The 15,459-nt window shown below is 37.7% G+C and overlaps 1 non-coding gene across 1 annotated transcript; it reads left to right on the top strand.

Moving 5' to 3' along the window:
* The first annotated feature begins 9,145 nt into the window (after positions 1–9,145).
* LOC111765461 (U6 spliceosomal RNA) lies at positions 9,146–9,249 on the top strand. The gene has a single exon (XR_002797794.1). It is a non-coding gene; the product is annotated as a U6 spliceosomal RNA (small nuclear RNA).
* The last annotated feature ends 6,210 nt before the right edge of the window (positions 9,250–15,459 follow it).

The raw sequence follows: 15,459 nt of genomic DNA, 5'->3' as shown, positions 1-15,459 counted from the left end.
CCTGTTGAATGTCTCATCTTCCAGGGGTTTGTTAATAATTTGAACCCCGTGTTGAATACCCTTAGCAAGCAGTTAGCCACCTATGGAATAAAATCCTTAGGAATGGTTTGAATTTCTAGTCTAGGAAAAACTTGTAGTTTTGGATTCAGTATCTTCCCTGTCTGGGATTTGTTTGACCTTTGTTTTAGTCAGCCAAGGAGTACTGATGCAAAGTACCAGAAATCTGTTGGCTTTTATAAAGGGTCTTTATTTGGGGTAGAAGTTTACAGTCACAAGGCCATAAAGTGTAAGTTACTTCCCTCACCAAAGTCTGTCACCACGTGATGGAGCAAGATGGCTGCCAACATCTGCAAGGGTTCAGGCTTCCTCTTCCTCTTAAGGCTCTATGGTCCCAGATTCTTCCAATCTCAGCTGTAGGCTAGCATAATGCTCATCTCTATTCCCAGGCCTAGTGTCATTCCAGGCTCAGCTGCTCAGCTTTCTCCACAAGGCCAGCTGTAAACTCTCATGCAAATGGCTCAGCTCTTTCCCCAGGGCTCCAGCGCCAAAAAACTAAACACTCTGTGTTCCCCTTCTCTGTGTATATACTTCCCTGTCTTTGAGCATCTGTTTATATAGCCCACAAGAGGGTGGGAGGTGGGTGAGGACTCAGACTGAGTTTCCCTAATGATGTGGCCAAATAAAAGCCCTAATCTTGATTTAATACAAAGTGAAACCTCTGAATCTATTGCAATCTAATACGCCCAGAGGAACAGACCAGTTTACAAACACAATCCAATACCTATTTTCGTAGTTCATAAACAATACCAAACTGCCACAACCTTGTAGGTCATTACTGGAAAAAATTGAGGGATCCTCTTCCCTGTCCCATATTCTGCAGCCTCTCTCTCCAGGATATCCCAATCAACCTCAGAGGAGTTAGGGTTCACAACTATTAATGCCCAGATGGCCAGATCATTGAGCAAGGCTCCCAGGCCAGTGCTTGAAATACTAGTAGACCACACATGCTGATATGATGTGGCACTCAGTTAAAGAGCAGGCACACTGCATGGGTGTCTTACATTTCTTCAGTAGGGAGGAAACCTCACTGGAGATCTTAGGAGGAGCCAGGACAAGGTCCCTTGCATTTGCCCATTAGAACCTTCGCCACCACACGCCAAAGATTGAACCCTCTTTATTCCATGGGGTCAGAGGATGAAGAGTGGTAGCAGTGAAGATAGTAGCAATGTAACACCTGCAGACCCTTCTATCCCTTTGCCATGTGGGGTACCATTATCCTGGTCAGGAGTTTTCCCCTTCCCTATGTGATCTTAGAAATATTTCTAAACCCAGGGGTGATATAATACCCTTGGACAAGGTCTGGCAGACACAGCTCAGTCAGGATGAACAACAGAGGCTTCCATCTTGATTCAGTGCCATGGCAGGCCTGCAAGTCCCTATGCCCTGGAAAGCGTAAGACACATAGATCTGGGAATGGCCCTCCTGTATTTTATGTGGGCCCTACTTCTTTCACAGGACAATACCAAATTAATGTACAACAAATTTTCACTAGTCTCACCATGTCCTGTGCCCCTTTTCAGGGAGGCAATAGGGACCCTTGTCCTCTCTCTTATCCTACTAAAGCAGGTGGCCAAATTAAGCATTCACCGGGGAGCCAGCCTGTGCCTCTGTACAGGTCCCTGCACCTTTAATAAATCCACAATTCAGGATGGATAACCTAAGCAACACCCAACAGACACAAAGGGCAACCTCACAAAGCAGCACCAATGAATGCCAGCAAACAGTGGAGCCTTCTCAGATGGTGCTAAACTGCTTGGTACAACAGGGTAGTAAGCCATGAGAGCTGAAAGCATTCCCACCTGGCTGCTACCAGGAGCATCAAATCACCCTTCTCATTGCACAAATTGTTTTGGATGTTATATGGCAGTTCTTCAGGGTGATAAGATGCAAACAAAGTAGACAGTCAAAAATGCACAAAAGGACAGCTTTATTAGACCAAAAGCCAGTAGAGGAGAGGGAGAAGGAAGGTAATGGAGGGCCCAGGGCTCACCTAACCTAGGCTGCAGTAAGAATATTGGAGGGGAAGCTAGGGGAGAGCACATGTGGGTCCCAGACTCTTGACTTTAATGTAACCAAAAAGAGAGGAGTATGGATGTCCCATGGATACTGAGGATTGGCAGTTTCAAACTATATGGTGTGAAAAGCAGAAGTGGCAAGGGCCATTTGGAGAAGCCAAGGGCAGAGCTTATTATCCAAGCCATATGGAGATAAATGCTATTGGTTGGAAGGAGAGACACCTAAAGAGGTGTCGACCTACTCCAATACAAGTGTCAGGGTCACCAACAAAAGCACAACCCAAGGAAGTGGGTGTAGCTCAGTGGTTGAGCTCCTGCTTCCCATGTACGAGATCCTGGGTTCAATCCCTGGTACTTACAAAAATAAAAAACCAGCAATCACAACCCAACACTGATTTAAACAAGATTCTGTTCACTTAAAGAAGAGCCAGAGCAAGGTCAGCTTTGTTAGTGGACATTGGTTTCCCATAGGAAGTGGGTTTCCATCTGTGGCTGACTCAGGGAAATGATCTATACACAGCACCCCTTTTGTGCTCTTGTGCTGCTGCAGTGGAAGAGCCCCATTTCCTCCCCACTAGGGATGTGAGCTGGATGTCATAAAACATGCCCACCAGCATCAGACTGTCCCCAGTGAATGATTATATACGCTTGGAGCAGTAGGGGAAGGAATGTACTGGTCATCCCCTTATCTACCAGGGGTCTGTACTTCATCCTGCCAAGGTGACACACACCTGATCCTGAGTACAGGAGGTATTTGTGGGTTCCAGGGAAAGATGCAGGCCATGCTAAGACTGCCCCCAACCACACAAATCTCGCTAATATATTATGCTGTGTGAAAGGGCAGAATCAGAAGGGTTTCTCTTATTATCTAAACCATATGGAGGTACATGACTTTCTAGTTGCACTTACAACCAGGACAGAGCTAGCTGGGGTGGTCACTCAATAGGGAAACTTATAGCTAGGTAAAATGACAAGGCACCAAATATAGTTCATTTTATACCATTACAAACACAACATACCAAAACTTACGGGATGCAGCAAAGGAAAATTTATAGCTCTAAATGCCTACATTTAAAAAGAAGAAAGATTACAAAGCAATAGCCTAACTTCACATCTAAAGAAACTAGAAAAGAAGAAAAAAACTAATCTCAAAATTAGTAGAAAGGAAATAGTAAGGATTAGAGCAAAGTTAAACGAAATAGAGAATAGAAAAAACAATAGAAATAGCAAAACCAAAACTTGATTTATGAGACGATCAATAAAATCAGCAAAACTTTAGTCAAACTGACAATGATAGAGGATACAAATAAATAAAGTCAGAAATGAAAGTGGAGAGAAACGGATGTGGCTCAAGCAGTTGGGTGCCTACCTACCACATGGAAGGTCACAGATTCAGTTCCCGGTGCCTCTTAAAGAAGACAAGTAAGACAATGAGCTGATACGGTGGGCTGGTGGGGTGAGTGATGCAACAAAATGATCCCACAAGGTGACACAACAAAGAAATACAATGTGGAAACATAATGAGACAAACAACAAGCAGGGACCAGAGGTGACTCAAGTGGTTTGGTGCCTCCCTCTCACATGGGAGTTCCCAGGTTTCATTCCCAGTGCCTCCTAAAAGGAAGACAAGCACACAATGAACAGACACAGCAATTACAAAAAAACAAGGGGCAGTGGGCAGTGGGGGATAAATAAATAAATCTAAAAAATAAAATAAATGAAAGTCAAATCATTACTACTGACCTTTACAGTAATAAAAAGGATACTTTTTAATAAAAAGAGGATACTACGAACAATTACATGCCAACAAATTAGAAAACCTAGATGAAATGGACAGATTCATACCTAATCTGGTGCAAGAAGAAATAGAAAATCTTAGTGGACTTGAAGTAAAGGGATTGAATCAGTGATTTAAAACCTCAAAAATAAGAGCCCAGGACCAGGTGGTTTCACTGCTGAATTCTATGAAACATTTAAAGAAGATTTAATACCAATCTTTCTCATCTACAAAAAACAGAAGAGGAGGGATTACTTCCTATCTCATTCTAGGAGTCCAGCATTACCTTGATTCCAAAGCCAGATAAAGTCAGCACAAGAAAAGAAAATTAGACCAATGTCCATTATTAATATAGGTGCAAAAATCCTCAACAAAATATGGCAAACCAAATCCAACAGTAAAAAGGATTATACACCATGACCAAATGGATTTATTTCAGGAATTCAAGGATGGTTCAACAAGAAAATCAATCAGTATAATATACCACATTACTAGAATGAAGAGGGGGAAAATACATGATCATCTTAATCGATGCAGAAAGGCATTTGACAAAATCCAACCACATTTTTCATAAGGAAAACTCAGAAAACTAGGACTAGGAGGGAACTTTCTCAACATGATAAAGGCCATTTATGAAAAACCCACAGTGAATTTCATACTCAATGGTGAGAGACTGAAAACTTTCCCTTTAATATCAGAAAGAAGATAAGGATGTCACCATTGTTATTCAACATTATATTGGAAGCTCTAGACAGGGCAACCAGGCAAGAGGAAGAAATAAGTCAAATTAACCCTATTTGCAGAAGACAAGGTCCTATACGTAGAAAACCACAAAGCATTCATAAGAAAAATAATGGAACTAAAAAATGAATTCAGCAAAGTTGTAGGATACAATTTAAACACACAGAATCCAGTTGGTTTCCTATAAATCAGTAATGAACAATCTGTAAAGGAAATCAAGAAAACAATTGCAGTTACGATAGCAGCTGAAATAATAAAATACCTAGGAATAAATTTAACCAAAGATGTGAAAGACTTGTATACTGAAAACTACAAAAATTTCTGAAAGAAATTAAAGGAAACCTAAATAAATGAAAAGACACCCCATGTTCATGTATTGAAAGACTTTATATTGTTAAGATGACAATAATGCCTAAAGCAATTTACAAATTCAGCGCAAATCCTATCAAAATTCCAGTAGCCATTTTGCAGAAATGGAAAAGTTGATATTTAAACTCATACAGAATTCCAAAGGACCCCAAAAAGCTAAAAGAACTTTGAAAGAGAAGAACAGAGGGATCCAAGGTGGCAGAGTAGGGAATGGTAAGCTGCACTCTCCCTCAAGAAACTGTGGGAAGGATACAGAATAAGTGGAACCAGGTGATAAAGAGGACTCCTAACACAAAACCAAACAGAAATAAAACCCTAGCCTAGAAAGAGAAACTAATCAACTGAATAAGCCAATCAAGATAAAGAGATGCCTAGACTTTAGCAAAAAATTACAATTCCTACTAAGAAACAGGAAATCATGGTCCAGTCTAGAGAACAAACTAAAAAACAGGAGGAGACATACAATGTGAAGCAACTAATCAAGGATGTCCAAATAAATATCCTTAACCAACTCAATGAAATGAAAGAAGAGATAAAGGATATCAAGAAGACAGTGGGGTAACATACAGAAGAAATTGTAAATATACATATAAAGATAACAGATCTTATGGTGATAAAAGATACAATGCAAGAAACTAAAAATACATTAGATGTACATAACAGCAGACTAAAACAGGCAAAGGAAAGAATTAGTGACATCAAAGATGGGACATCCAAAATCACACAGATAGTAGAACAGATAGACAAAAAAGTGAAAAAATTCAGAGACTCAGGGAATTGATTGACAAAACAAAAGGCACAAACATATGCAGTTGGGCATCCCAGAAGTAGAAGAGAAAGGAAAAGGGGTGGTAGGAGTGTTTGAGAAAATAATGGCCAAAAATTTCCCAACTTTCATGAAGGACATACATATACATATCCAGGAAGTACAATGTACTCCAAGGACAATAAATCCTAGCAGATCTACCCCAATACACATAGTTATCATATTTTCAAAAATTTAAGACAAAAACAGACTCCTATAAGCAACAAGAGAAAAGAGATCTCTCACACATAAGGGAAGCTGATTAAGTGCTGGTTTATTATCTGAAACCATGGAGGCAAGAAGACAGTGGTTTAACATAGTTAAAGTGCTGAAAGAAAAAAACTGCCAGCCAAAAATTCTGTATCCAGCAAAATTTCCAATTAAAAAAATGAGGGAGAGTTCAAAATATTCACAGATAAACAGAAATTGAAATAATTTGTCAAAAATAATCCTGCTACTCAAGAAATACTAAAGGGAGTTCAGCAGGATGAAAGGAGGAAACAGGAGAGAGGTATGGAAGAGATTGTCAAAAGGAAGATTACTGGTAAGAGTAACTAAAAGGATTTTTTAAAAATAAATAAAAATAAAATATGGCATATATAAACCTACAGAAAATATGATTAAAGTAAGTAGTAAAAAGCAAATGTGGCTCAAGCAGTTGGGTGCCCACCCACCACATGGAAGGTTCCAGATTTGGTTCCTGGTGCCTCCTAAAGAAGAAGAGCAAGACAGCTAGCTAATGCCACAGGCTGGCACAGTGTGCTGACACAAAATGACACAAGATGGAACAAGGAAGAGACAATGAGGAAACACAATGAGAGACACAACAAGCAGGAGTGGAAGTGGCTCAAGTGATTGGGTGCCTCACTTCCACATGAGAGGTCTGAAGAGTGAGGAGTGAGGAGTGGTCCCTCCTAAAAAAAAGAAAACATACAGAGAGTGCAAACAATGACAGGGGGATAGAAATAAATAAAATAAGTCATTAAAAAAAAGTAAGTACTGCCTTTATAGTAATAACACTGAATGTTAATGGATTAAGCTCTCTAATGATTGGCAGAATGGTTAAAGAAATACAACCCATCTATATGCTGCCTACAAAAAAACTCACTTTAGACTCAGGAACACAAACAAGTTGTAAGTGAAACAATTTTGCATACAAACAGTAACCAAAAAAAAAGGCAATAGTGGCTAAAACTAATATCAGTCAAAATAGATTTTAAATGCAAAATTATTTTAAGAGACAAAGAAGAACACAATATATGAATAAAAGGGACATTCCAGGAAAATGGCATTGAAGTAGGCAGGCAGGGCTCAACTGTCTCATATAAACAATGGAGAAGAGGTGAAAAGCTGTCTAAAGAACATGCTTTGGGGGTCAGCAGACCTTGACAGTGCTACACAATTCCCAAGAGGGTGGGGGAAAGAGACATGAAGAACCTGAAACATCAAACAAGTTACCAAACACCTGTGGCAGCTGGGAAGAGCTCCACTTCCCCAACTCCAAGATATTAAGTCAAGGGAAGAACCCTGGCTCAATGCATCTGACTGAGAGAGGAACAGACATCTTCCTCCCTATCAGCTGTTACAAAAGAAAAGGGAGGGGGACTCAGGGGACTTCTCTTCAGTGAATTAGACCACCAGAACCCACTTTGAATTTCTACTCTGCCCAGACCAAAACCAGGAAAGTGGAGATAGAAAGAAACACCTCCATGGAAGGTGCCCCAGCGACCACCATCTGCTGACCAGTCTGGAAATTGCTCAAAGAAAAACTGATTTTAGTCTCTCTCAACTCAAACTCCTGGGAGAAAATCTGCACCCCATTAGTGAATCCCTGGCCTGATGTTGATAACTCAAGCTGGGAAATTTTAAAGACTTAGAATAAGTTGAACCAACTATCAAAGAAGAGCTGTGGGGAAAAAACAATAGGCAAGAGAGTAAAACTGGCCATCAGAGTAAATTCATCACCATATTCAGATTTCTAGATATCAGAAAAAAATTACAAGCCGTACTTGGAAACAGGAAGAGATAACACAGCCAAAGGAACAAACTAAAGCTCCTGAAGAGATGCCGAATTTAAGAAAACTAATTAATGATAATCACACAACTCTCATAAATCAAGTCAAAGAATTGAAAGAAAATATGACAAAAAAGATAAAGGATATTAAGAAGAAACTGGGAGAACATAAGAATTTGAAAGCCTGCAAAGAAAAGTAATAGAATGAAAACACAATAGACGGGATTATTTTATGAATCCCAAAATGAGAAAGATTATGTTTGTAAACTAATCTATTCTCTGGGTTTGATACCCTTTGATTGTATTAAATTCAAAGGTTTTAAGTTTACTTGATAAAATCAAAGTTGAGCTTGTGATTCAACCACATCAGTAGGGCATGACTCAGGTTGAGACCCCACCCCCTTGGTGGGCTGACCACAAATAGGCACTCACTCAAGAAGACACACAGAAAGAGAGAGAGAGCCCCCATGTTTCATCCTGGGGCCTAGCGAGAGAAGAGCCATTTGCCAGATAGTTTACAGCTGAAGAGAACATAGCAGTTGAGCAGCTGAGAATGCCTGGTAAGAAACAAGCCCTATGCCAGAGACTGAAATAGGAAACTCTGAGAGACCAGGCAGAGATCACCCATCATCTTGCTTCAACACATGACAGCTGACTTTGGTGAGAAAGAATCTTTTATGGTACCTTAAGTTGGCCTTTTCATGGCCTTAGGACTGTATATTTTTACCCTAAACAAATATCCTTTATAAAAGCCAACAGATTTCTGGTACTTTGCATCAGAACTGCTTTGACAGACTAATACAATGAGATTAAACACATTAGAGGCATGAATTGCTCAAAGACAGAATTAGTGATTTTGAAGTCAGAACATACAAACTGGAAAAAAGCAGGAGAACAGAAAGAGAATGAAAGAAATGGAACAGGGTATTAGGAAATCGAATGACAACATGAAACACAAACATACACATGATCGGTATCCCAGAAGGAAAAGTGGACAGAAAAGAGGCAGAAAGAATATTTGAGAAAATAATGACTGAAAACTTCCCAACCCTTATAAAAGATATAAATATCAATATCCAGAAGGACAAAACACCCCTAACAGAATAAAGCCAAACTGACCTACCCTGAGACACATACTATTCAGAATGACAAATATCAGAGATAAAGAGAAGATTCTGAAAGCAGGAATCAAAAAAACAAAGCATCACATACAAAGGAACCTCAATAACATTAAGTAGACCTCTCATCAGTAACCTTGGAGGTGAAAAGAAAGTGGTATGATGTAATTAAGATAGAAAAAGAGAAATACTTCCAACCAAGAATTCTGTATCTGGCAAAACTGTCCTTCAAAAATGATGGTGAGTGCTTACTTCGGCATACATATACTAAAATTGGAACGATACAGAGAAGATTAGCATGGCCCCTGCGCAAGGATGACATGCAAATTCGTGAAGCACTCCATATTTTTTTGAATGTAATATTAAAAATAAATAAATAAAGACAGAAAAAGAAAAAAGAAAGTGGAAAAAAAAATTCCAGCAACAACAAAAAAAAAAATTATGGTAAGTTCAGAGTCTTCACAAACAAAAACTGATAAAATATGTTACCAAGGGACCAGAATTACAAGAGACACTTGTAATTCTGCTGCCTAAAAGGAAAAAAACAAGGACAAGAGACTTGGAGAAGAGTGTAGAAATGAAGATTATTAAGAAGTTTAAAGAAAAGGGTAAAAAGACAATAGTAAAATATGACAACAGAAAGCCAAAGGACAAAATGGATGAAGTAAGTAATGCCTTTATAGTAATAATATTGAATATTAATGGCTTAAACTCTCCTTTCAAAAGACATAGACTGATACAATTGATTTTTTAAAATTATGAGCCATCTGTATGATATCTAAACAGATTCACCTCAGACATAAGGATACAACCAGGCTAAAAGTGAAAGTTTGGAGAAGATATTCCATACAAATAGTAATCAAAACAGAGCAAGAGTAGTGGTAATAATATTGGACAAAATAGCTTTTTTAAATGCAAAAACTGTTAAAAGGGATGAAGAGAGTCATTATATATTAATAAAAGGGACAATTCACCAAGAAAAAATAATTATACTAAATATCTATGCACTTAACCTGAGTGCCCCAAATAACATGAGGCACAAACTGGCAAAACCGAAGGAAGAAATAGATGTCTCTACAATAATACTGAGACTTCAATATACCACTCTCAATATTGGATAGAACATCTGGACAGAGGATAAATAAGAAAACAGAGCTTGAGTAATATGATAAATAAACTAGACCTAACAGACATCTATAGAGTATTGCACCCCAAGACAACAGGATATAAATTATTTTCAAGTGCTCATGGATCCTGCTCTGGAATAGACCATATGTTGTGTCACAGGACAAGACTTAATAAATTTTAAAAGATTGAAATTACAGGGGAGAGGGGGGGCGGGGGGGTGGGGTTGAATGGGACCTCACATATATATTTTTAATGTAATATTATTACAAAGTCAATAAAAATAAATAAATAAATAAATAAATAAATAAAAAATAAAAAATAAAAAAAATTTTAAAAAAAAGAAATTACACAAAACACTTTCTGTGATAATAATGAAATGAAGCAAGAAATCATAATGAATGGAAAAAGGGAAAATTCATAAATATATGGAGATAAAAGAATACACTCTTAAATAATTAGTGGGTCAAAAAGAAATTGCAAGAGAGTTCAGGAAATATTTTGAGACAAATGGAATGAGAATAAAACATATCAAAACCTATGGAATACCACAAAATCAGTGCTGAGAGGTAAATTTATAGCTCTATATGCTTACATTAAACAAAAAGAAAGAGCTAAAATTGAAGGTCTAACTGCTCACCTGGAGGAACTAGGAAAAAGAACAGCAAACTAAACCCAAACCAAGCCAAGGAAAGATCAGAGCAGAAATAAATAAAATTGAGACAAAAAAAAAAAAAAAACAATAGAATCAACAAAACCAAAAGATGGTTCTTTGAGAAGATCAACAAAATCAACAAACACTTAGCTGGACAAAGAAAAAAAGAGACAGGAGATGTAAATAAATCAAATCAGAATGAGAGGGGAGACATTACCACTTACCCCACAGAAATAAAAGAGATCACAAGAGGTTATAGGAACAACTGTATGCCAAAGAACTAGACAATGTAGATGACATGGACAAATTCCTAGAAACACACAAACCACCTACACTGACCCTAGAAGAAATAAAAGACCTCAACAAACAAATTACAAGTGAGGAGATTGAAACAGTCATCAAAAACCTCCCAAACATTAAAAGTCCAGGACCAGATGGCTTCACAGGTGAATTCTACCAATCAAAGATGATCTAATACCAATCTTACTCAAGTTCTTTCAAAAAACCGAACAGGAAAGAAAGCTACCAAACTCATTCTATGAAGCCAACATCACTCTAATACCAAAACCAGATAAAGATACTATGAAAAAATAAAATTACAGACCAATTTCTCTAATGAATATTGATGCAAAAATCCTCAGCATAATACTTGCAAATCAAATCCAAAAGCACATTAAAAGAATTATACACCACAATCAAGTGGGTTTTATCCCAGGTATGATATGGTGGTATGACATGGTGGTTCAGCAAAAGAAAAGCAATTAGAGTAATAAACCACTTTGGTAAATTGAAAGGAAAAATCACATGATCCTATTGACTGATGCAGAAAAGGCATTTGAGAAAATACAGAACTCCTTCTTGATGATAAAAAAAGAAAAAACACTTCAAAATATAGGAATAGAAGGAAGTTTTCTCAACATGGTAAAGTGTATATATGAAAATCCTACAGCTAGCATAGTACTCAACTGTGAAAGACTGAAATATTTCTTGCTAAGATCAGGAACAAGACAAGGATGCTCACTGTCACTGGTGTTATTCAATATTGTGCTAAAAGTTCTAACTAGAGTAATTAGGCTAGATAAAGAAATAAAAGACACCCAAATAGAAAAGTAAGAAATAAAACTTGCACTATTCACTTGATGATATGACTCTGTATCTAGAAAATCCTGAAAAATCCACAACAAAGCTACTAGAATTAATAGATGAGTTCAGCAAGGTGGTGGGATACAAGCTCAATATGCAAAAATTAATAGCATTTCTATACACTACTGATGTGCAATCTGAGGAAGAAATCAGAAAAAAAAATTCCACTTATAACAGCAACTAAAAGAATGAAATATTTAGAAATAAACTTGGGAAGTGGATGTGGCTCAAGCAATTGGGCTTCCGCCTACCACATAGGAGGTCCCAGGTTCGGTTCCCAGTGCATCCTGGAGAAAGCGAGCTGATGCAACAAGCAGGGGAGCTGACGGAACAAGATGAAGAAACAAAGAAACACAAAGAGGGGAGAAAATGAAAGACATGACAAACCAGGGAGCTAAGGTGGCTCAAGCAAATGAGCACCTCTTTCCCACATGGGAGGTCCCAAGTTTGGTTCCCAGTGCCTCCTAAGGAGAGGATGACTAGACACAGAGAGCACACAAGTGGACACAGAAAGCAGACAGTGAGTACAAACAACAGGCAGGGGTGGGGGGATAAATAAATTAAAAATAAATCTTTAAATAAATAAATAAATAAACTTAACCAAGAACATAAACTGAAGAAGACTTAAATAAATGGACACTCCATGTTCATGGATTTAAAAACTAAATATTGTTAAAATGTCAATTCTACCCAAACTGATTTACAGATTCAATGCAATCCCAATAAAAATCCCAGCAGCATTTTTTGCAGAAATGGAAAAGCCAATTATCAATTACATTTGGAAGGTTAAGGGGCACCAAATAGCCAAAAATGTCTTTAAAAAAGAAGAACAAAGCTGAAAAACTCTCACTTTCCAACTTCAAAGCATATTACTTAGCTACAGTGGTAAAAACAGCATGGTACTAGCTTGAAGACAGACAGAGTGACCAATGGAGCTGACTTGAGAGTTCAGAAATAGACCCTCACATCAATAGTCGAGTGATTTCTGACAAGGCTGTTAATCCCACCCAGCTGGGCCAGAGCAGTCTATTCAACAAATGGTGCTGGGAGAATTGGATATCCATATCCAAAAGAAAGTTGACCCCTATCTAACACTTCATACAAAAATTAACTCAGAATGGATCAAGGACCTACATTTAAAAGCAACAACAATAAAACTACTAGAAGAAAATGTAGGAAAACATCTTGAAGATCTTGTGGTAAGCGGTAGATTCCTTAACCTTAAACCCAAAACATAAGCAGCAGCAACAAAAATAGATAAATGCAACCTCCTCAAAATTAAACACTTCTTGCACCTCAAAGAACTTTGTTGAAAGGGGGAAAAGGCAGCTGACGAAATTGGAGAAAATATTTGGCAAACATGTATTTGGTAAGTTTTTTTTTGGTCTTTTGCTTTTGGAAGAGGGGTCACCAGGGATTTAACCTGGGATCTCACACTTGGGAAACAGATTCTCAAACACTGAGATACATGTGTTCTCCAGAGCTGGTGTTTTTGCTTGTTCGTTTCTAGGAGGTACCAGGGATCAAACACAGGACCTCATACATGGGAAGCAGGTGGTCGACCACTTGAGTTATATCCATTCTGCAAGGATTTAATATCCATGATATATAAAGAGATCATGCAACCCAATAATAAAAAGACAAACTACCTGATAAGAAATAGGCAAAAGACTTGAAAAAAACAATTTTTCAAAGAAAAAATACAAATGGAAAAGAAACACATGAAAAATGTTAACATCACTAGCAATAAGGAAATGCAAATGAAAACTACAATGAAATATCATTTCATTCCAATTAGACTGGCCTCTATTAAAAAGTCAGAAAACTATAAATGTTGGAGAGGATGTAGAGATAAGAACGCTTATTCACCGTTGGTGGGAATGTAGAATTGGACAGCCACTGTGGAGGACTGTTTGGCAGTTCCTAAGGAAGTCGAATATAGACTTTCCATGTGACCCAGCAATACTATTACTAGGGATATACCCAAAAGAATTAAGAGCAGTGACATGAACAGACATCTGCACACCAACGTTCATAGCAGCATTATTAATGAGTGCCAAAAGTTGGAAACAACCCAGGTGTCCAACAACTGATGATCAGATAAATGAATTGTGGTGAATACACACGATGGTATATTATACAGTGGTAAAAAGAAATGAAATTGTTACAGCATATGACAACATGGATGAACCTGGATGACATTATGTTGAGTGAAGCAAGCAAGACACATAAGGACAAATACTGTATGATAGTGCTATTTTGAACTTTATGTATAATATTATGTAAACTCATGGAGTTAAAAATTAGAATATAGGTCAACAAAAAAAAGAATGAGGGTAGAGAATGGAAAGCTGAGGTTTAATCTACGTAGAATTGGCTAAAAAAAAAGCTGTTTGTAGATCTTTGGAAATGAATAGAAATGGTGAAAGCACATCACAGTGTTTGTAACTAGCAGAGCTATTGGAGGAGTATGACTGGTTGAAAAGGTAAGTCTAAGGTCATGTATATTACTAGAAGGAAAGCTAAAAAATGAAACATGGGACTGTATAACAGTGAAATCTCATGTAAAATGTTAATATGGGTGATATTCATAAATAAGACTATTTGTATAAAATATAAATATGAATATATTAGAACAAAAGAAAGAATAGCAGCTATGTATAGCAAGGGAAGTATAAAGAGATTAAGAGGTGATGAGTTTTGTTTGGTTGGCATTTGTTTATTATTATTATTATTATTGGAATAATGGAAATGCTCTAAAAATGTTTGAAGTGATGAATGCACAACTATGTGATTATACTAAATACCATTGTTGTATAGTTTGGATGGCAGGATGATTTATTAATATGTATCAATAAAATTTGTTAATAAAAATAAAAATAAAAAATAAAAGGGGTACTCTATCAAGAAAAAATAGCAATCATAAATATTTATATACCTAGTCAGGGAACTCCAAAATACTTGAGGAAAATACTGGCAAAACTAAGGAAAGAAGTAGAGGCCTCTACAAACATATTGGGGGACTTTAATACATCAGTATTACCATTAGACAGAACATCTTGGCAGAGGCTCAGTAAAGAAATAGGGGAAGCGGTTATGGCTCAACTGATAGAGCGTCCGCCTACCATAAGGAGGGTCCAGGGTTCAATACCCAGGACCTCCTGACCCATGTGGTGAGCTGGCCCATGCACAGTGCTGCTGCATGCAAGGAGTGCCATGCCACACAAGGGTGTCCCCCACGTAGGGGTGCCCCACACGCAAGGAGTGCGCCCCACAAGGAGAGCCGCTCTGCACAAAAAAGTGCAGCCCACAAGGGAGTGGCACCACACACACGAAGAGCTGATGCAGCAATGTGACACAACAAAAAAAGTGACAGTTTCTCAGTGCCGCATGACAAGAATACCAGCGGACAAAGAAGAACACACAATGAATGGACAGAGAGCAGACAACAGGGGGGAAGGGGAAATAAATAAAATAAAATCTTTAAAAAAATAAAAATAAAAAAGAAACAGATGAGTATTAATGTACTGAATAATACATTAGAGGAATTACACCTAATGGACTGATACAGAACATTATACCCAAATGCAACAGGATGTACATTCTTCTCAAGTGCTCATGTGTTATTCTCCAGTAG

Source organism: Dasypus novemcinctus, chromosome 4 (genome assembly GCF_030445035.2).
Source record: "Dasypus novemcinctus isolate mDasNov1 chromosome 4, mDasNov1.1.hap2, whole genome shotgun sequence".
NCBI lineage: Eukaryota > Metazoa > Chordata > Mammalia > Cingulata > Dasypodidae > Dasypus > Dasypus novemcinctus.
This window is presented reverse-complemented; position numbering and strand designations above follow the sequence as displayed.